The 21,586-nt window shown below is 39.1% G+C and overlaps 1 long non-coding RNA gene across 1 annotated transcript in view; it reads right to left on the bottom strand.

The window, feature by feature from the left end:
- Positions 1–12,484: 12,484 nt before the first annotated feature.
- Positions 12,485–21,586, bottom strand: part of LOC134737721 (uncharacterized) — a 37,711-nt gene continuing 28,609 nt past the window's right edge. Inside the window, exons 2-3 of the long non-coding RNA XR_010122909.1 lie at positions 17,343–17,393; positions 12,485–16,823 (exon numbers count right to left, since the gene is read on the bottom strand). This is a non-coding gene — a long non-coding RNA (uncharacterized LOC134737721). The remainder of the gene's footprint in view (positions 16,824–17,342; positions 17,394–21,586) is intronic.

Here is a 21,586-nt window from a genome sequence, read left to right on the forward strand (position 1 = left end):
AGTTTTTTTAAAAGATAAAACTGACAAAACTTTAACTAGACTAAGAAAGAGAGAATACCCAACTAAACAAAATCAGAGATTACAAAAAGGAGGCATAACAACTGATGTCACAGAAATACAAAGAATTATAAGAGACTAGTATGAACAATTATCTATCAACCAACTGGAAAGCCCAGAAGAAATGGATAATTTCCTGGACACATAACAACCTACCAAGATTGAACATGAAGAAACAGAAAATCTGAACAGACCAATAGCGAGTAAAGAGATTGCATAAAAAGTCTCCCATCAAAGAAAAGCATTTGCTGCTGAATTCTACCAAACATTTAAACAAAAATTAGTACCAATTGTACTCAAACTATTTCACACAATTGAAGAGGAAAAACTTCTTTCGAACTCATTCTATTAAGGCCAGCATTGTCCCGATACCAAAATCAGACAAGGATAGAATAAAAAAAGAAAACTACAGGTCAATATCCTGATGAACACTGACGCAAAAATTCCCAACAAAATACTGGCAAACCAAATTCAAAAGCACATTAAAAAGATCATGATCAAGTAAGATTCATGCAAGAGAGATGCAAAGATGGTTTAACATATGCAAATCAATAAATATGATACATCGCATTAAAAGATTGAAGGTCAAAATCTACATGATCATTTCAATAGATGCAGAAAAAGCGTGCAAAATTTAACATTCCTTCATGATAAAAACTCTCAACAAATTAGGTATAGAAGAATGTACCTCATCACAATAAAGGTCATATACCACAAACCTACAGCTAACAGCATACTGAATGGGAAAAGTTTAAAATGTTTCCTCTAAGATCTAGAAGAAGACAAAAATACGTACTTTCACTACTTCTATTCATCATAATACTGGAAATCCTAGCCAGAGTAATTAGGCAAGAGAAAGCAATAAAGGCACCAAAATTGCAAAGAAGGAAATTAAGTTGTCCCTGTTTGCAGATGACATGATCTCATATATAGAAAACCCTAAATATTTCACTTAAAAAAACTGTTAGAACTAACAAATTCAGTAAAGTCACATGATACAAAATCAACTTACAAAAATCAGTAGTATTTCTGTGCACTATTAGTGAGCCATCTGAAAAAGAAATCAAGAAAACAATCCCATTTATAATAGCTACAAAAGTGCTTAGGAATAAATTTAACCAAGGAAGTGAAAGACCTCTACAATAAAAACTACAGAACATTGATTAAAGAAATTGAAGAAGACACAAATATGTGAAAGATATACTGTGTTTAATGAATTGGAATAACTAATATTGTTGAATTGTTCATACTACCCAAAGTGACCTACAGACTCAGTGCAATCCCTGTCAAAATACCAATGACATTCTTCACAGAAATAGAAAAATCAATCCAAAAATTGATGTGGAACCACAATAGACCTTAAATAGCCAAAGCATCTTGACAGAAAAAAAAAAAAAAGCTGGAGGCATCACACTATCTTACTTCAAAGTATATTACAAAGCTATAATAGCCAAAAACTCATGGTACTGGCATAAAAACAGACACACAGAACAGAGAGCCCAGCCAACTGATTTTTGGCAAAGATTCTAAGAACACAACTTGGAGAAGGGACGTTCTCTTCAATAAATGGGGTTGGGAAAACTGGATATTCACATGTGGAAGATGAAATGAGACCCTTATCTCCACCGTATAAAAAATAAAAAATGGATTAAAGACTTACATGTCAGATCTAAAATTATGAAACTATTAGAAGAAAACACAGGGGAAATTCCTTATGACATTGGTCTGTGCAAGGATGTTTCGGATAAGACCTTAAAAGCACAGGCAATGAAAGCAAAAATAGACAAATGGGCTTACATCAAACTAAAAAGCTTCTGTATAGCAAAGGATACAATCAACAGAGTTCAGAGACAACCTGTGGAAATGGGAGAAAATACTTATAAACTATACATATGACAAGTGGCTAATATTCAAAATACACAAAGATCTCAACAACAAAAAACAAATAGCCCATTTAAAAAATGGGCAAAGGATCTGAATAAACATTTCTCAAAGAAGACATACAAGGTCCAACAGATGTATGAAAAAATACTCAGCATCACTAATTATCAAATTATCAGGGAAATGCAAATCAAAACCACAAAGTGATATCACCTCACCCCAATTAAAATGACCATTATCAAAAAGACAAAGGATAACAAGTGTTGATGAGGATGAGGAGAAAAGTGACTGCTTAAAAACAGTTAGTGGGAGTGTAAAACGGTACAGCTTTATGTAAAATAGTATGTATGTTCATATCCAAAGGAGACGAAATCAGTATGTTAAAAAAATCTGCCCTTCTTGTTGATCACAGCATTGTTCACGATAGCCAAGATATGGAATTAACCTAAGTGCCCATCAGTGGATGCATGGATAAAGAAAATGTGGTATATATGTGGAATGGAATACTATTTAGCCATAAAAACTGAAATTTATGACAACATGGATAAACCTGGTAGACATCAAGTTAAGTGAAATAACAAGCACAGGAAGACAAATACCTCATAATTTTGTTCATATGTGGAATCTAAAAATGGTGATCTCATAGAAGTAGAGAGTAAAATGGCAGTTACCAGAGCCTGGGGAAGTTAGGGTAAGGTAGTTTGGGGACATGTTGGTCAAAGGATACATAATTACAATTAGATAGAAGGAATAAATATCAAGAGCTCTGTCGTACAGCAAGGTATATTGTATTCTTGAAAAATGTAAAGAGAGCAATGTTATGTGCTATCACCACAAAAATGATGACCGTGTAGCAAAAAGCACACCTAACCCTCAGATCCTTGCTTCTAGAAGCATTTTCCACTAAAAGGAATTAGATACTTCCACTTTGGCTCTGACGGACTAATAGGATTCAGAATTATCCTCCCATCGTAAATTTTAAAAATGCATGCAGTATAGGAAATGATTATTTTCTGACATTAGACAACTGGAAATACTAGATGTAATTCTGGAGAGAGGAGGAACAAAGAAGGTAAGCCTTAAAGTCTACTATGCTTTCTGCCTGGGGGCAAATAACACTGCAGCTCAGTAAAGTGGAGCTCAAATAGAGCCTGACAATCTTACTAATTGAAGAGCATAGATTCAAAAGGCTGAGGGAGCTAAAATTTGTAGGGTGGAGTTTGATAAAGGGTGGGGGACTAGTCAGAGAAATAGTTGTATATATTTGCATAGGCATCTGCTTGAGTCTTTGGTTGAGTACCAGTCTGCTCATGTGTAGGGTGAAATCCCATGAGGTGGGCAGGAATAGCTTCCAAGGAAAGAACAATCACTGGAAAACTATGAGAAAAAAAAATTAACAAAGAGCTAGAAATCATTCAAGATCCCTTCATCTATAGTAAGAAGACCTCATTGACTAAATGGAGTGTTCACTAGAGACTCCAGAAGGGCCACACCTTAGCAGTGGGGCTAAATTAGCCCTAAATTAAAGGTAAATATACATCTTCTGTACAAAAGGTTAAAAGAGCTTCAAAACAGCTAAATCCACAAGTTACATAATTGGTTGCCAGAAAAAGTACAACACTCTTTGAAGACGTACTTCAAAATTCAGCACTCTACAACCTAACCTTACAATGTTCAACAACAAATAAAAAGTTATTAGCCATTATGTGAATAAGAAAAATGTTATAACCAGGAGAAAAATCACTTACTAGAAACAGACACAAAAATGAAAGGAATGATGGAAATAGCAAACAGAGATGATAAAACAGATGTGATAAATATACTTTAACTGTTTAAGGATATAAAGGAAAACATAAACACAATGAGTAGAGAAATAGAAGAGATATAAAAGACCAAGGTGAAACTTTTACAGATTAAAAAAAATACAAGATCTGAAATGAAAATTTCTCTGGATTGTTTTAATGTCAGAATAGACCCTACAAAAGAAAATATCAATGAATTATAAGGAACAGGATATATCTAAAATCAAGTTTAGAGGAAAAGAAAAATGAGTGGGCTTGTAGATTAATATCAAGAGGTCTAATACAAGAGTGGAGTCCCCACAAGCTAAGATGAAGTAAAGCTTTTTGAAGAATTGGCCAAAAATTTCTCAAATTTGATGAATAGTACATAATCTCACAGATCCAAGAAGTTCAATCAACCCTAACTAGAATAAACACACACATATGTTGCACAAAAGTACATCATAAAATTGCTGGATGACCAAAAAAGAAAAAAATTTTTTTAAATTTTAAAGCAGTTGCTGTATCTTAGAGTAGGCGGAGACACATTACATAAAAAGAAAGATAAGAATTTACAGCAATGAGATAATGAAATGACATGTTTAAAGGCCTAAAGGAAAACAACTGTCAAACTAGAATTCTAAAGCCAGTAAAAATGTCCTGAAAAATTAAGGTCAAAGGAAAAAAAAACTCTTTTTTTTTTGACAAACAAAAACTTAAAGAGTTCATCAACGAGATCTGCACTGAAATACATGTTAAAGGAAGTTCTTCCAACTGAAATAAAATCATATCAGATCAGATACATTTAGATCTATATGAAGGTATAAAGAACATCAGAAATAGTAAATATGTGGGTAAAATGTCTTTATTTTTTCATTGCTTTAAAAGATAGCTATTTGAAGCAAAAATAATGTAGGATTTTTAATAGGTAAAGGTAAAATATATGACAACAATAGTGCGAAGAATTGAAAAGGGAAATGGATATATACTTTTGTAATGGTCTTATATAGTAAGTGGTAAAATACAGTAAAGTTAAATTATAATAAGGAAAAGATATTGAAGCCTAGTGTGAAATGTCCAATATGGTGGCCAGTAGCCACAACTGACTAAATTTAAATTTTAATTAATGAAAATGAAATAAAATTAATTATTCACTTTTTCAGTTGCACCAACTACATATCAAATGCTCAGTAGTCACATGTGGCTACCATATTTGAGAGCATAAATATAGAACATTTCCATCATTACTGAAAATTCTACTGGACCTCACTGCTCTTGAATAACTACCAATAAAGAAAACATAACAAATAAGTCCAATAGTTGACTATTGGATATAGATGAAATAATAATTTAAAAAACATTCCATTCAAAATAAGGCAAGAAGTGAGGAGGAAAGGAACTAAGATGAAACAAACAGAAAACAAATAGCATGATGAGAGATTTAAAACTATCATATGAGTAATTACAAACACTCTAACCAAAAAGAGGTTGTCATACTGACTAAAAATGCAAGACCCAATTATATTCTGTGTACAAGAAACCTATTATACTTAAAAAGAGGTTAAAAGTAAAATAAATGAAATTATATGTCATAGAAACACTAAACAGAAGAAATATGGAGTGGCTATGTTGATTTCAGATGAAGTCAATATTGGGACAAGGAATGTTACAAAGGATAAAGAGAGACCTTTCAAAATGATAAAGTGGTCTGTTTATCAGGAAGACATAATAATCTGGAATGTATAAGCCCCCAACAACAGAGCCTCAAATATACATGAATCTAAAGCTGATAGAACTGAAAAGAGAAACCAACAAAGCCACAATTACAGTTGGATATTTTAATACTTCTTTTTCAGCAATTAACAGAACATTAGAAAATACATAAGGATATAGAGGACATGATCGACGCTATTACCATGCAAACCTAATTGACACTCCACCCAACAACAGCAGAATACACATTCACAAAGATAAACCATATGCTGGGCCACAGAGCAAGTGTCAATACATTTAAAAGGTTAGAAATCATGCATTATGTGTTCTCTGATTGTAACAGTATTAAATTAGAAATCAATAGCAGAAGATATATTTAAAATCCCCAAATATTCAATAATTTTAAGATGTACTTCTAAATAACCCATGGGTGAAAGAAGAAATTACAAGGACAACTAGGAAATATTTTGAAATGAATGAAAATCAAAACAGCCATAACAAAATTTGTGGGATTACAGCCCTACTTGGAGTGAAATTCATGTTTTAAAATGCTTATTTTATTAAAATAAAATCTAAAATCAGTTATCTAAGCTTCTATCTTAAGAACTTAGAAAAAGAAGAGCAAATTAAGCCCCAGATAAATGAAGAGAACAGAAATAAACAACACAACAACACAAAAACCTTACAATTAATAAAGAAAATCAATGAAACCAAGGCTATTTCTTTAAAAGGACACAGGACTCCTTGGAGAAATAGTTGGTTTCAGGTCTGTAAGTAGAGAACCGCTTAAAACAGCTTGTGCCAGAAAGCAAGGAGGAACTTAAAGAATTGGAAGACATACTAACAGGACACTAGAGCCAGCTTGAAAGGGGATCCGTCTGGCCGAATTAGGGACAGATTGAGCATCAAAATAAATGATAGTTAAGGATTATAACCTCAATTACATAAGAATTCATTATTCCATATGGATATAAACAAATAAATAGCGCTGAAGGACAGTTCCAACTAACAGATGTAGAATGAATGGACTTGTAATATCACCACTGGGAAACCATCAAGATAATAATTAATACAGGAAAGGTTCATCAATGGACGTTAAACTAGTGGGTTAAAGCTTGGGAATTAAGAATATTTGCAGACCCAAACTCCTTTCCCACAAGTATTTTCTAAAGAAGAATATAGTACAATTTTAGTGGATGACCCTTTTAACCAAGTTAACTTTACCAGTAATGAGTCACTTCAGCGTCATGTGCTTTCTACTACAAACCACTGAAGAGAACACATCAATTCTGTGGTATCCATGTCCAAAATGTAAATCCTGAACCTAATAATGAAGAAACATCACACAAACCCAAAATGAGGGATAATTTACAAAACAACTATCTTGCATTCTTCAAGAATGTCAATTTCATGACATACAAAGAAAGATTGAAAAACTATCCAGATCAAAGGAAACCAAAGAGGCACAACTCAACGCAATGCTATAACGCACATGATTGGGAAATTAGCAAAATCAGAATTAACTCTGTAGATTAGATCAGGAGTTGGCAAACTATAGCTTGTGGGACCAAACCAGGTCAATGCTTGTTTTTGCAAATGTTTTTTTTGGAACACAGCCACACCCATTGATTTATGCATCATCTGTGGCTACTTTCACACTACAACAGTAGAATTCAGTAGTTGTAACACAAACTGTATGTACTTTAAAAGCTAAAATATTTACTATTTGACCCTATGTAGAAAGTTTTCCAGCCTTTGGATGAGATCATTTTATAGTACACTGATTTTCCTGATTTTGTTGATTTTACTGTGGTTATAAAAGAAAGTTTCCTTTTAAGAACATAAACTAAATTTAGAATATATACATATATATAGTTTTGTGTATATATTTATATATTTTTGTTGGATGTATAGGTCAGTAATAAATATTAGAGCCAATTTTATAAGAAGATGATTTCATCAATGAGAACACTGAATTCTTTACATTGTTTGGCCTTCATATTATTAATATATATGACACATTCATTCATATAGTAACACTTGAAAAAGTCTTCTGAAGATTTTCATCGTCCCTACCCTTGATTGAGAATTAGTAAATTAGAACCATTTAAAAACAAGATGCCTCCAAACTTGTAACTGTTATTGTCCAGTATGTTAATCCTAAATCTTTGAAATGTTCATGTAGGGGGAAAGATACAAATTAATTTTAGACTTTAAGTTAAATGTGCATGCTAAAATATAAGGTAAACATCTGTTTCTGCTAATATAGTTAATTAAATGTCTGGAGAAAACCTCCCAGTCTAGAACAAATAAAATGCTATTTAAAGTATTAAAGTTATTTTTAAATATACATCGATGAGCTGACAGTAAAATAGGAATATTCTCAAAGGCCAGAAACAAATATACTCTAGCACTGGAGCCATCAATCTTGATGGCCTAGAACCTCTGTTATTTGAGGCCACTGATATGAAGGGAGCAGGAGACAAAACCTTATGTTTGATGAGGTAAGTAAGATCACTCAACTCACATACAGTAGGACATCTTAAAGATAATGCCCTGGAAAGATGAACTAGAGAAGAATCCTTCCCCTCTAGAAGATTCTGCAGTAGGGGAGCAAGTAAGAAGTAATGGGAAGGGGATATGAGTACACAAGTCTGTCTTCAGAAGATTGGCTGGAAACAAAAGCAAATATCTGGCAATATACTTAGCTCAATGCCTGAATGAATTGCCATAGATAGGGTTCCAAGAAAGATGAGTTCACAATCCAAAACTAAACAGTGCATAATAAATAAGCCATTATGAATAGGAATCAGCATAAATTAAAAGCCATAGAATTAAAGCCTCAAAGACACTGGGTGTGAAATTATAATTATAAAATGAAAATGTTTTATATGTTTAAGTATGTTAAAACATGTTTAACAACATGTTTATTTTACGAAACTATTTAAATCTATGTTTAAATAATTTTTTTAAATATTTTTAAAAGTCAAGACATTAAAATATGAAGAGTGAGCAAGAGACATCAAAACATATCTGGCATATATGAAAAAGAATTAACTAGAATTTCTCCAAAATAAAAACAAAATTAGGATTTCAGTGGGTGGGCTGTAACTGGCTATTTTCAGATTTAAAAGTTTGTGGGTACAGCAGAAATTTATTGGTCGGTGAAAATGGTAAATTTGATAGCAGATCCAAGCATGTACAATTACAAACAGCTAATCAGGTGACCTAGACTTTCATAGCTCTTACCTCTGTTGTACCAACACCGATCTCTCAACTCACATGTATAGTTTTATCGGAGGTTTCTTCTGACTTGCTGATGGAGGAAGCAAAAACCCAGGCCTGATTCACAAACAGGTCAGCTTGACACATTGATACAAGCCTAAAAATGCACTGCTGCCGTATTTCAAGCCCACTCGGTGGTGGACATAAAGGATAGCAGTGAGGGAAAATACTCCAAGTGGACAGATTTTTGAGCTCTGCATTTGGCCATTCACTTTGAACAGAGATAGTAGCAGCCAACAGAATGAACTTTAAGACAGTGGCAAGTGGCTAGGCTAGTGGATCAGAGGCCTGAAAGGAGAAAGATCAGAAAATTGGAGACAAAGAGGTCTGGGAAAGAGATCACAAATGGACTTGTAGGAGTGGGCACACAGTAAGTAAATCTATGTGTTTCACATTAATGCCCACCAGAGAACACTCACCAGACAGGAAAAAGTCATCTATCAAGTGGACAAGTTACCTTGTCTTTTGCCTGTGGGCCAGGCTGTCTTCACTCATCCCTGTGTTGGCACAGTGTGTCCATAAATAGAGACATAATAGTAGCAGGAATGGGGTTTACACATGGGCCAGGCAGCGTGAGTTCTCCATCACCAAGGCTGATCTTGCTTCTTCCTCTGTGGCCCTGGAGTCAGTGCAGAGTGATGTGAAGCCGTCAACTATGACTGTTCCAGAAAGAAACTAGATACCACTTGGCAGCACTGAAGATACCATTAGTTGGTTATATTGGCCCCTTCTACCATGGGAAGAACAGCGTCACATCCTTACTGGAAATGGCACCTACTCCAAGTATGGGTTTGCCTTACATGCACTGTGAGTGCCTTCTCCAGCACCACCTTCTAAGAACATACAAAAGTCTCATCTATTAACAATAAATCCTACAGAGCATCACCTCAGTCCAAGAGACCCATTTTATGAACAGGGAGATGTGACAATGGGTGCATGACCATTTCATTGGTTTTAAGTTCTCCTTACACAGAAGTATCTAGCTTAATAGAATGGTGGAATGGCCTATTCAAGGCTCAGCAATTGTACTAGCATGACGGGCTGGGATGCTTTCTTCCAAGAGGTGGAATATGCACTAAACTGAGCCACAACCAATATGGAGTTTGGTCCCCAACAGCTAGATGCAGGGGCATGAGAAGAAGCTCAGTTTAATGTCCTCACATAATTCCCAGAAATCTATTTGCAGAATTTTTGCCTTTCATCTCAGGTTATAAGAACATTTCTCACCCTCTACTTTCTGCAAGTTAAATTCGGAGCAACTACCCGTAACTGATAAGGAACCAGATGTTTTATAGCCCTGTAAAATCAAAGTTACACTCCCTGAGAGAGCTCGATGAAGGTCAACTGGGCTTATTAAAGAAATTGTTCAGAAAGATAACAATCATTTTGACATTTTCCAAGTTTTGGATAAATAATTTTTAACACATGTCATAGAAGGAGTGTTTGCAAAAGGAAAGGCTATTCAGCATGAGAAGAAAAGATTGGTGGGGATGATGATTGTCTTAAGATATTGGACTAACTGTCATGTGGAAGAATTTTGTTTATTGCTTCAGAAGGCAAAATCAAGAAGGTTAAAAAGGCCAGTTTTGACTCAACACAAAGAAGAGCTATTTAACTGCCTAGACCAGCACTGTCTAACGGAGTTAGAAGACACACCTCACATATGTAACTTTAAATTTTCTGGTAGCCACAGTAAAAAGGTGAAAAAGAAAAACAGATAAAATTAATTTTAACAACAATCTTATTTAGCCAATCAAAAATATTATTAGTTCAACATGTCATTAATACAAAAATATTAATGAGATATTTTACATTCTTTTCTTTATACTACATCTTTGAAATCCTATGTGTATTTTACATTTGTGGCACAGCCCAATTTGGACTTCCACATTCCAAGTGCTCAGTAGTCACATGACTTGTGCATATCAGTTGGTGGTGGTCTAGATGGTCTCAGATAGCATGAGGATCCCATCAGTCAGATACCGTTGAAGCCAAGTTCAATAACCACTGATCAAGGCTGTTTTGAAGGAATGTTCAGGCACTGGTTAGTTAGGACAGTTACCAGGACTCCCCTCCCCTTACCCATCTCCACCTTTTATAGCAAAAGCAGGAAGAACATAATTCCACCTGATAGCATCCATCCCTTCGGCCCCCATCCACCCAAATGATAGCAGCAAGGGCGAATACACCTCCTGGAGAGATTAGCAGTTTTCCAGGAGTCTTCTAGCTTTTAGTGTGTCTGGGGGATTTTTACAACAACCCACAATTAAACTCTGCATTGAAAAGCAGGGGGAAGAAAGGCATCTATTGCCTCTTAGCTGAGCAGCCTATGAAGTGAAGTACCTCCTTGTTAACAAATGCCATGCCTGGATTTCCTCTCACCTGAGAACGCTTGCTATCACTGCAGTTGGAGAAAGGTAAGGGTTTGCCATTTTGCTAGAGTCAATAACTTTGAGTAATCTGCATCACATTTGTGGTTGAGCAAAGTAGTAACCTTCCTCTGAATTTGTTGCTTCTCTAAGTAAAAGAAGCTTTCAAAATTAGTGGAAAAGATTGTGTAGTTTTATCCAAATATCTAAAGACAAGCTAAAACCAGGGTGGACATTTTATTTCATGTAAATGATTGATGACATTCTTCTGGGTCAATTGAGCTAGTGGGAAGCCAGGTGTCTTGGACATCTTTTTAAGAAATGAGTGGACTTGAATGAGCATGTTGTGTGCACCCACCTGACCAGCATATGTGCATCCTGAATGTGAATCATGATTTTTTCTCCTGGGTGGAGCTGCAGGAAAAGATTTCATTCTGAATGAAAGAGGAACTGGACCATTTTTAACTTGTGAGTCACATGATGAGAGGAATTGCCAAAAACAGTTTTGATTGAATAATGTTCTCCTAATTGTGCACCTGCACCTGATCTCTAAGAAGAGCAATTCAGGACAAAGGGCAAAATGCCCAATGCAAAATAATGCATAAGGTAATAAGAACCTCTTCATGGCTATCCTGTGTCGGTTAAATAACATGGTTTGAAAACTGAATTAGGTTGTTTGTGAGGTTGGGCAGTGAATGAGGTCAATCGAGTAAGGTCCAAAAAATTCCAAATCCATTTGGGAGCCTTAAGCCTGTTGGATGCCTCCCCTTATAACCCTGATTTTTAGCAGACTGGTGAACAGGATTTTCAATGTATTTCTGTCATAAAACACAAAGAATGTAAATGGAAATATGGGAGTGTGGCCTCAACTGCTTTAACTTTGCCTGAGGCAATTTAATATGGACCAACTTCAAAAGATTAGGAAGCTTTAGTTTTCAACATTATCTTACATTGTCAACATTATCTTGGCTAAATGTTTTGATGCTGCGTCTGGTGTCTTTCATGTGACTGGAGCTGTGGATGTAGATGCAGCAATCTGTGCAGGGCAGCTTTTCTGTATTTCCACCCATCCCTTCCTCAAGATAGCAGGAGGGCTCTGACAAGGAAAACCAAACACGTGGGGTTGACGCTGTGTTTGAAAACCCTCTTGAGTTGAGATGTGTAAAGCATGTGCTTAGCCAGAGCCAAACATCTGCTTGATTCTCACTCCTCGCTGTCACCCGGTGTCTTGTTTACAATGTGCTGCCATAACTCACTTGGTGTGTAGGGTCATTCCTACCACTTCATTCCTTGCATGTCCGATCACCATCACTGCTGGCTGAAACATAGTCCCTGCAAAGGCTTAAATAAGTCTTTTCTAAGGGCTGAAGAAGTGCTCTTGAGTTATTAGATATTTTTGAAGAGAGGTTTTCTTCATGTTCTTGCTGTTTAAATTGTTTGGCCCTTGAGTCATCAGTTCTTTTGTCATATGAGTGGAATGGATAAGTTTACTAAGACTTGGCAAGGAAGAAAACCTGTGGGGAATTAGAGGCTGAATTCCTAATAATTAAGAACAATTTTTAACGTTTATTTTAAGTTGAGGGGTACATGTACAGGTTTGTTACATAGGTAAGCTTGTGTCATGTGGGTTTCTTGTACAGATTATTTCATCACCCAGGTATTAAGCGTAGTACCCATTAGTTATTTTGTGAGGATGAAGAGAACAAAAATTATTTAAAAGACCCAGCCAAGGCATTATTTTAGGGGCTTGTCACACACTTGTCACTCACTAGTTTAGATGATCAAATCCACGTTTGCTAAATTTAAGCAAAAATTAAAATATACAAAATCTAACAAAATTATCCTGGACATTGACTAAGAATAAAAGCCGGTCACCTGCAGTGTTGGCATAAGGGAATGGTTGGGGGGTGAGCAGCGCTATGGCCCCTCTCCTTGGAGAAGTGCAGTGGCTTTAGCTGCAAGCTCCAGCCCTGGTCCAGCCTGTTAATATCATCAGAGACCGTTAGGTTGGCCCTGCACATTCAAACCATGTGGCCCCGCCTTTGACTGCTTCATAGAATATGAGACCACCCAGCTCTCATCAGAAAATTAACCCCAAGCACTCTGGTATCCAGGTTTTATGAAAGGTTCAGTTGTGAAAAATATTCTCAAAGTGTGCTTCCTGGACCACAAGTTGGGCATCGCCTGGAAGACCCAGTCCAGACACACTGAATCAAATCTGCGTTTAACAAGACCCCAGTGATTCTTGAGCACCGTGATGCTTGGGGCAGAAGCTCTGAGGATTTACAGTCCTCCATTTCAACCCTCACTGTGCACTTGCTTGGGGCCTGTGCCTCTGGGGAGGCAGTATGAGAAGGAAGCAGAGAAAACGACCCATGTATTCTGTTGAAATATGGAAAGGGCTGTGCCCTGTATCACCAAGTAATGTTTTAAGTGAGAAATTGCTCTCTGATATGGGTGTCAAGAGAGGGCCTTGTGGATACTGTGTATCTTACAATTGGTTACTTCCATCATTTTGCCTTGGCTTGTAGAGAGCTCAAACTGAATACAGAGCCCAGCAGCTGTTCACAGGCACGTGACATTCATTTTCCTTCTTGTTCAACTTGCCAGCTCCCCTTTCCCTCTATTTACTGCCCACACACCCAGCTCTTGTACTTAATTCTCTTTCTCCTTAATGTTTTTCGGTAACTACCTTCCATATTTTTTGTAAAGCAAGTGGGGAAATATATTAATATATTAATGCCATTAATGAAAACTAGTGGTCGTCTCTGATGGTGATGATGGTGATGTGTCCTCAAGTGATAAAAGAAGCTTTTGTGAGATTTCTCAAAGAACCACATGCTAAATTTCTCAGCCCCAGCCTTTGGCCTTCACGTCCACCCTGACAGCAGCTGCTGGGAGTCAGGTGTGAATATGCCATGTGCACCAGTAGGTTGTGGTCATTAGTCCTTTTGTCATCAGAAGGGGAAGAGAGACTCCAACTCTGAGAGCTGGTGGTTTTTGCCTGTGTATGTATTGCTTGAATTAAGTTCTTTATTTTAGTTTAGTACACTGCTGTGTTCTCAATATATGTGACTTCATCCTCGCAAAACTGTGGGGCTGTGTGTCTCCATTTTGTAAATGGCGGAAGTGAGGTGTTTGCTTGCCCAGGTTCCCGCAGTGGCATGGTGGATGCATCAAGGCAAAGCCAGTGACCTTAGTGATCTTAGTTCTCTCACTGAACTGACACAGAGGAAAGAGATCAGAGAGCTTCCTTGAGCCTGAGGCCATGGATAATAATGATCAATTAGACATGAAGTTTCAGAAAGAAAACAGAGACATCTTGAAATCCTTAGTATCAAACGTTCAGATGAAATGAGCATATTAAATGCCTCAAGAATCCCATTCACTGGGCCCAGGATTTTTTCTCTTAGTCATCTTTCTAAAGAAGTAATCTAAAATGTGACAAAAAATTTTGGGAACAGGAATAATCATTGCTGTGCTACTTAAAAAATTAAAATAACATTTGTAAAGGAGGCAAAACTCAATGGCTTACAACAAAAAGCTTTATTCTCATGCTCATGGGTGAGCACAAGAGCCATGGCTTGGCTGATGGGGCAGGATGTGGATGGCTCAACTTCAGCCTAACCTTCAGCTGGACTTGACTCTGAGCTCAATTCTGGGTTCAGTTTTGCTCCACAGCTGTCTGGCCACATTCTTCTCCCAGTGGATCAGCCATGCACTGGAGGGCAAGCTAAACCTCACAGCCCTGTGCCAATCCTCCCCTCACAAGACTGCTGACATCCCATGCTCTTTGTAAGCACAGGAACAAGGGAAAAACCCACAGGGCAGGGAAGTAGACTCCACTCATAATGGGAGACAGAGGCAAGTATATATTTGATGAGTGATCATAGAAATAACAACTGTGATCTAGATTTGCTTTGCATTGGCACACATTGTTCTTCAGTAGAGTACCGTGGAAGGGGCTTATTGGTACAACAGCATGGCACACGATTTTGCAATCAGGCAGCCCAGACTTTGAGTTCTTGCTCTGCTATTAATATTGACTAGCTGTGCTCATATGTATGTTCCTTACCTGCCACTAAGTCATAGTTTCCTCAGTTGCTAAATTGAGTTGTTGTGAGGATTAAATGAGAAAACATGTGGAGCTCTTAGCAAAATGATGGGTTCTTAGGAAGCAGCCAATAAGTAATCATAACAGTTAATATTAGTGGTAGCTGTTGGAAAGATATTTGAGATTCAGGGACGAATGAAAATCACTGTAAATCGAGAACCCTACCCTTATTTAAACTATCAATCTCTTTTTATTGAACAGTTTCAAATTTATTTTTGATAAACAATTTTAATATAGTCAAACATTTATTAGAAGCAGAAAAATCATTGTAGAGCACTTGAATTATATTTAAAAGTTTAGTGGTCTAAACTAGCAATCTAAGATGATTGTGAAATAAAGGCATTTAAAATCCTCCTACTTGCTTATGGGAACTACCATACCAGTCAGGATAAGCTAAGCCACGCTGAGCTAACAAATGGCCTGCAGATCTTGGTGCTTTACACTACTAGCAAATGCTTCTTTTACGCTTCTGCTGCCTGTCCACTGGGGGTCAGCAGAGGCTGTCTTCTCTGTCAGCATCACTCTAGGATGCCGGCCACCCAGCAGCCTCTCTGTGCCACTCAGCAGAGGGAGAAGAGACCTAGGGAGCCATGTGCTGGCTCTTGATGCTTCTCTTTGGAAGTGACACCATCACTTTCACAGATGTTTCATTGGCCAGAGAAAGTCAGCTATGGCTGGCTCAATAGAGCCAGTAAGTCTAATCCTCCTGAAGCAGAAGCTCTGCAGAGAGAGGAACCAAATATGCTGAACATAATACAGTAGACAAGAGAATGTGTGTGACTCTGAAACCATTAAGGGAGTAAAAGGAAAAAAGAAGGAAAGAAAAAAATGTGGAAAAAGAAACATGGCCATTAGAAATCACAACTTAAGGAAGTATCAAGTAATCAAAGCTAATGAGCACTCAATAAATATAAAGAAACTAAACTCACAAAACAGACTTTTATATTGGATGATAAAACAAAATTCAAATATATATACACTTTACAACAGAAACACATAACATGAAATGACAAGAAAATTTGAACATTAAAAGAAGAAATGTATACATCCCAGATCAAGAATCAGCAAAAAGGAAGTGTTACTGTATTACCAATTAAAATAAGCAACCAGCTTTTTCCCAAGAAAATACACACTTCACCTATATTCTCAAAATTGTTGGCAAAAAGTTAATCATAGTTGTGGTAGGCAGAATAATGATCCCTAAAAGGATGCTGACACCATAATCCCCAGCAAAGAAGCCCACGGCATCAGGACTAAATAAAAATGTTAGCCAGGAAGACATGGGAATTTAAAATGCGCATTATCATACAGTATATTATGAAATAAATGAAGGAAAAAACTCAGAATTACAAAGAGGCACTGACAAATATGCAATCATAGTTGAAATACTTGTCTCACATTGATCTAAAGTCAACCCTTTGTGATGTTAATTTCCCCAGCATCTGTGGACTGTACAGATGTGGGGCTGAGTGAGTCCAAAGGCCTCTTCTGCCTCAGGAGCAACAGGGAAGCCAGGGCAGGTCTGGGCAGTATGAACAGAACATAAGGAAGGTTCTGTGGAGTTGGTCCAAGTTCCTGCAGATAATCCATCTTGGCGGCAGGGACAGATGAGGCCAGGAGAATCTGAAATGGGTACAAGAACTGTGTAAATCATGAACGCGCACAGAGAAACAGCAAACTGGGGACAAACAGAAGGACCCCTGCCAACAGGGACTCTGAGATCTGTGTCTGAGTCCAGTCCCTGAAATCTCTGACCTCGGAACCTATGGTTAACTGAACAGTGGCCCACCAAGATGTCCGTATCCTAATCCTGGAACCTGTAACTATGAGACCTTACACGGCAAAACAGACTTTACAGATGTGATTAAGTTAAGGATCTGCCATGGCCTGGATGTGCCCCCTCAACAGTCATATGTTGAAGCTTAATTACCAATGTGACAACATTAAGAGATGGGGTCTTTAGGAGGTGATTAAGTCATGGAGCAGAGCCCCTCATGAATGGGTCAATGCCCTTACAAAAGTGCCTTTCCATCTCTTCTGCCACTTGAGGACACAGTGTTTGTCCCTCTTTCCCTTCCACCATCTGCCAAGTGAGAATACAGAAGCAAGATGCCATATTGGAAGCAAAGAGGGAGTTCTTACCAGACACCGAATCTGCCAGCACCTTGATCTTGGACTTCCCAGTCTTCAGAACTGTGAGAAATACATTTCTATTATTTATAAATTACCTAGTTAGTGGCATTTTGTTATAGCAGCACAAATGGACTACGATAGGGTCTTAAAAAAAGGAAGACCCTGGGCTATCCAGGTGGGTCATCTGCATAATCACAGAGTTCTTTATGAGAGGTGGCAGGAGGAGGAAGAGAGAAATGAGAATGCCACGTGATGATGGGAGCAGAGTAGAGGTCAGAGCAATGCACTTCAAAGACAGAAAAGGGGCCAGGGGCCAAGGAATACAGGCATCCTCTCGAAACCATGGTAGATAAAGAAGCTGATTCTCCCCTGAAGCCTCCAGAAGGAAATGTCCCTGCTGGCACCTTGACTTTAGCCCATTGAGACTGATTTTTGAATTCTCTCCTTTAGAACTGTAAGTGAATAAATGTGATATTGTCAAGCTGCTGCATTTGTAGTAGCTGTTACAGCAGCACTGGAAGCTCATGCAGAGCCCTTTCTTTGATTCTGGGAGCTACATCTGTACCCCTCCTTCTTACTTAATAGCAAGTCAGTTCGTTTTTTCTTTGTGTTGTTTGCATTGGAGAGAAGGGAGAAGTCCTGAACTATAATCAGTCTGGACTCTGGAAAGTGACAGAGGCAATGTCCGATGTCTCAGGAGCTGCTGCTGAGGGCAGGGCTGCACCACAGGCTGCCCAGGGAGCCAGTGCAGAAAAAGGGCAGCCCTTTGGTTGCCTCCTCTGCATCTCATGGTCTTGCTTCCACTCATGCAGGTGACCCTCACTGGTATGTCTGGGAGAAAATGTACTCCCAGGAGCAGCTGCTGCTCTTGTGAAAAATATTCCCGGAGGAGTCGACACAGGTGGAGTGGATCTTGGAGGGATGGACCCGACCCAGCCTCCCTCAGTGTGTGAGGATGACATGAGTGGGGGCTCTTCTTCCTCTGGAGAGGGTTTCAGGGTGAGAAAGATGAGCAGGGACTGAACTAGTTTCTGGTCTTCAGGTTCCAAAATAAACCTCTGAGATAAACCATTTAGGGTCGTTGCTGCAGGTTTGTTCCCGAGAATGTGGGGACATTCAGAGTGGGAAGAGTTGGCTTTCTGGTGTGGGGACATCAGGTCCTCTGACTCCTGTTGTGTGTATGACAGACCTAAAAATCAATGTGCATATGTTTATAAAATGATGCAGAAAAATTACAGTGTCTTCTAGTCTCTGAAGCATGGCTTCTAACAGCCTTGGCTGGTTTATACTTCAACTTCCAAAACCATCTTTGGGAACCCAAGTCTTTATGGTTTTAGAAAAACAGCCTCAGACACCCGATGACTCCTCGCATGATTTTCCATCCATACTCCCCCAGAGCCCTGATTCCCCAACCAGTTCCAGACGTCTGAAAAGAGACAGCCATGCTTTGATGGTGCACTTCTCCAGTTGAATTTGTTCTTTGGTGTTTAACTTAGAGTAGGAAGAAAGATATCTAGAAAGGAAACCCATTGTTTTAAATGTCTTTAAAGCAAAAGAATCACTATCTGAACTATCTTGCCTGCCATCATCTTAATCTTAATTGCCCTTCCATCTCTACACATTTTGTATATAACAGATCACTCTTGCCTCCAGAGCTACCTTGAACTGCTCTAACTAAGCCAGCCTGCTGTAAGCACAGCACCCCGACAGAGGTCTCCCAGTGGTGTCTGGAGCACCACCTGCTGCCCTGCTGTCCTGACATGAAACCATGCTCCTCCGTGAAGCTGTGCTCCCTCAGTGACATTGGTCCTGCCATCACCCTGGCCTTGGCAGATACATTGATCTACCTCATCTCCTGTTTCCCAAATCCAACATAGTACAGCAGAAACCAGTCTACATATTTTAATACAATTTTGTTGAGAGTTCAGGGATAATGGTAGAAAAATTCAACCCAGAGTTTTCCTTACACTGATGTAAGGGACCTTTTCTCCAGATCCTTTCAAAGGCCATCTGGCTACCTAAAAACATTTCACAAGGTCTCAGACGTTCAACCTGAGACAGCGGCTGGGCCAGGGGAGCTCTGCCCAGCTCCGTGCTATTGTTTTTCAGGCTCTCCCCACCCACAATCCGAAGGTCTTGGGTCCTGCACCACAGAGCCGCTCTGCCCCTTCAGAGACCAATGCATGCATAGAAAACCAAAGAACATTTCCTCCAAGCTCCTGCCTCATTCCTGGACTTTCAGGAAACCCAGAGCTGTGGAGAGCACATTTAGAAAGCTACTGGCTATTTACTTGAAGCTATATTCTCCCTCCAAAGGTACACTGGGTTTGCTTTCATATCTTCAGCCAAAACAGCACATTTGGTGAGCATCTTCTCTTTTGCTAAGAGGCCCATGAGCAACTTTTCTGCCTGCTGAGGAGACTTGCAGGCTGTTCTGTGTCTTCTACTTTGGGCAGGTGCTTGGCCTGGCTGTGGAAGGCCCCTGGAGTCCCCCGGCTGCTGGCTCCGACAGGACCAGCCACACGCCCCTTACATTTGCTTATACCAAGGCTCAGCAGTGAGGCTGAGAGGCTATTCTAGCCCTTTCTTGGCCCTGTCTCCACAGACCCTCACCAGGGGCTGGCAGAGTCCCTGGGCTTGCCCCATGCACATTGGCAAGGCTGAAGGCTCGGACAGGAGATATCCTTTCAGAGTCACTGACGGTTACGTGCCAGCCATGCACACTCCGACCCCTCCTGTGCTGTCACCCAAGCACCCTTGTCTGTGTGTCTTCTCAGAGGACAGGAAAGAAGGGAGGTGCCTGCTTGGAATGAGAGCATAGACTTTTTCCATCTAAGTAAAAGTGCTGGGATGCTGGATCCACAGGTCTGTTTATGGGCATAGAAATGCTTTGCAAACAGAGCTGGTGTGTTGAATCAGTTGTTCGGGGAATCCGTGCTCCTTTTCCTATCTCCAGGGGTCTGCATTTTATGGAATTTGGCTAACACCAACCTGAATATGATCTGCCTAAATCACAGCCCGGCTCCCGCCACAGCACTTTCCTTTCTTTCTCTCTGTAACTCAGATGTGCAAACATTGGTAAGAGAAACCAGAACTCAGGGACAATGAGAGCAAATGGCTGTGCATAGATGCCAGCATTTGTCACCCCTAAGGCAAGGGTCGTCTTTCTCCCTCTACTCCTTTTGCCAGGGGAGCAAAAGTTTTATTGGAGAAACTAATCATTGAATTAACTTCAAAATACATTCAGAACCTTTGCCATTTACAAACCCATCCTGTAATTAAAAACACAAATAACTGAAGGTTTTTCCATTGTTCAAAAGTATTGGTTAATTGAATTATTTTGTTGCCATTTTTTGTGTCTAGTTTGGTCTAGACAAATATTGGGAGGGGCACTAAGTACTTCATCTGTTTTCTAGCTTCATAATAGAATTGAAGAACCATTGCATATGTGAATTCTGACACTCCACATATCCTTAATGTCAATCCCTGAAAAGAAATTTGCTGCACTTGGGAAAATTGAAAATTAAAAATGCCCAAGTCTCAAAATGGATTTATTCAGCATTACAAGAAAAAAAAATAGAACTGGTGTTTTTGTTTAATTGGCTAAATTCTTCTAGCCAAAAAAAGATTTGTTTCTTTCAAGTTTGGAGTGCAAGCCTTGAGCCACTCTGGTGTCATCCAAATTCTAAATGTGCTCATATTCAAATAAATCAAGACCTACGTACATATACCTGTTCACACATCTGTGTATGGAAGCACTGACTGCATGGCAGAAATCATGAATCAAATCTTCTTTCCCTCCCCTGTCTTCTTTCTCTCCCTACAGGATCTTTTCGTCCTGTTGTACCCTTGCTGTCTGTGCATTAAAGCACAACCCGAAGCTGCACCCTCTCTGGGACAGCAGCCCCCTCAGCAGGCCTGGTGCAGGTGTGAATCAGCATTGGGAGCTGCTGAAGCCCACCTGAAAGCCTCGTGGCCTCAGTTTCACTTTTAAGGCAGATAAAGGGTTTGTGTGGGCACCAGGCTTGAACTAGCTTCTTGTTTTATTTGGGGCCAGGACCCCTATTTAGTGCAGCCTCACACTCCTGTGTGAGTGGCAGCCCTTCTCCAGTCCTGGATGTAGGAGGCCCCATCGGGGCCCTGAGGGCTGCGACATGGGCCCTGTATGCCCAAGTCCCACGCACAACACGGGGACACAAGCTCCCCACGGACGCTCCTTGCACACCCTCCCTGCATTCCCGTCTCTACGTCAC

The sequence above is a fragment of the Pongo pygmaeus genome, chromosome 11 (genome assembly GCF_028885625.2).
Source record: "Pongo pygmaeus isolate AG05252 chromosome 11, NHGRI_mPonPyg2-v2.0_pri, whole genome shotgun sequence".
In the NCBI taxonomy this organism is placed as follows: Eukaryota; Metazoa; Chordata; class Mammalia; order Primates; family Hominidae; genus Pongo; species Pongo pygmaeus.